The sequence below is a fragment of the Octodon degus genome, unplaced genomic scaffold, assembly GCF_000260255.1.
Source record: "Octodon degus isolate 3935 unplaced genomic scaffold, OctDeg1.0 scaffold00419, whole genome shotgun sequence".
NCBI lineage: Eukaryota > Metazoa > Chordata > Mammalia > Rodentia > Octodontidae > Octodon > Octodon degus.
Window position 1 is genome coordinate 99,643 of NW_004524995.1, and position 2,052 is coordinate 101,694.

At 44.1% G+C, this 2,052-nt stretch overlaps 1 pseudogene; it reads right to left on the minus strand.

The window, feature by feature from the left end:
- Nucleotides 1–311: 311 nt before the first annotated feature.
- LOC101584278 lies at nucleotides 312–876 on the minus strand (annotated as a pseudogene).
- Between the last annotated feature and the right edge of the window lie 1,176 nt (nucleotides 877–2,052).

Here is a 2,052-nt window from a genome sequence, read left to right on the forward strand (position 1 = left end):
GTGGTGCTGGGGGATTGAACCGTGGTCCCTGTGCTTTGCTAAGCTTGTTCTAAGTAGGTGCTTTAGACCACTGAGCCATCTCACCAGCCCTAAATACAATTTTAGAACCATATTTAAATAGATTTTATAGGGGGCCTGGCCCTAGCTCAGGCCTTTAAGTGGCTGCTTCAACAAAGCTGTCAGCCTCAGGTGGCTGGAGTTCGAACCTCACAACTCTCTCGCTGTCTAAACGTGCCCTGAAGGCATGCGAAGAACAAAAAAAAATCCTTATTCCATTTTTTAAAAAAATAGATTTTGCAATTTGTTAGCTGTAGGCACCCATTCTTCTGTCTCATAATCTGCTCCTTTGATTAAATTGATAACATTTGTTAGGATCCACAGAAAGTATTTTAAAAATAGCAATTATTTCTCAAGGTTTGAGAAATCTGGTCCATCTTTAGTGTAGTTTCCTGAGATTTCTGCTCCACTGAAGTCAAAACCAGGATTTTCTTTCTGGAACTTTTCTAGCATAAGCTTTTACTGCGTTTGGTCCTGCCCCCACGGATCAGCAGCGTATTCAGATTCTAGAAGAGAAGGCCAGCAGTTTGCTGCATCTCTCTTTGTCTTAGTAAGAACAATGCGGACCATTTTTCTATCCTCCAAAGTCCATGTTCCCTCATCAGCTATGGTAGAATCAAAGAGTTTGCCCTTCACTATCTCATGGCCCCCCACGGCCAGGGCCACATGCCGGCCCTGCAGGCCGCACTGGATGTCTTGCGCTTGGGTGCCCCGCGGCACCTGAACTTCAGTGACCACCTTCTCCAGGGTCTGGTACCAATGGCCCCACGGGGTCCCCATCGAAACCACCCCACTGTGCTCCTCAAAAGAGGTGGGCATCCTGCAGTGCAGCCCACCGCAGCCGCCCCTGAACCAGCTGCCAGCGCGCCGGGCGCCCACGCCGCAGCCCACGTGCACAGACTTAGTTTCAAGATATGCTAAATTTTGTATCTGACCAGGGGAAGATACATGTTCTATGAAATAAATGTGGTAAAAGATTAGTGGTTGAGACTGTATATTTTCTTTTAAATTTGCAATTTGATAACTGAGAATTATTCTATAAAAGAAGAAGAATTTTGAGAATTGCAGTCATGAGTCTCAATCAAGGGGGCCGAGGAGATAGCTCAGGTGAATAAGTGCTTCCCTGGCAAGTGCAAGGAGCAAAACTCAATCAACCAAGCAGCAAACTTATATATGAAAATTGTATTTTATTTTACTTTCTTTGTATTTTAGGGAAGGGTCTACAGGGTGTTCAGGGTCTCACTACTAGATTGGACTCATAGTGATCCGCCTGTTTACAGCCTCCCAAGAGCTGGGATTACAGGCCCGCGCCACTAGACCCAGTCTCAATTGCTGTCTCAGGGTGTCCCAGGGACGGGGCCAGCACAGCAGGCCCAGGGATCGAACCCTCAGCCCCTGAGCCTGCTTTCAGGTGCTTTAATCTGCTGAGCTATTTGGCCAGCCCCTGAAAATTTTATAAAAGTAAGAATCTATAATTTTGTGCTAAAACATTCAAATGAATTAATAAAAAATTACTTATTAAATTTTCAATTCGTATCATTAACTCTATGCTTTATGGTAGAGAAGCAGCACGTGTTGTCCTGCACCACTTATACTCTGCACTTTATTACTCTATGATTATCTTTTTTTTTTTTTTTTGTGGAACGGGAGATTGAACTCAAGGCCTTGAGCTTGCCAGGCAAGTGCTTATTCCACTGAGCTATCTCCCCAGCCCTGATTATCTATTTAGAGATAGTTATCTCTAAAAAATATGTAAATTTTATTCCTAATTCCTCTGTATCACACACATGTGAGTTTTCTTCATACCTCTCACCACCAATTTAGGTGGTGTTTCTAACAAATGTCTCTCCTTGTCACTTATACAAGCTATTGTCACCACCGTTATTTTCACTCCCACCAAAAATATTTTATAGGGGTCTGGGGAGATGGCTCAGTGAAATAAGCACTTTCTGGGCAAGCGCAAGGGCCTGAGTTCAATCCCCAGTTCCAAGAAAA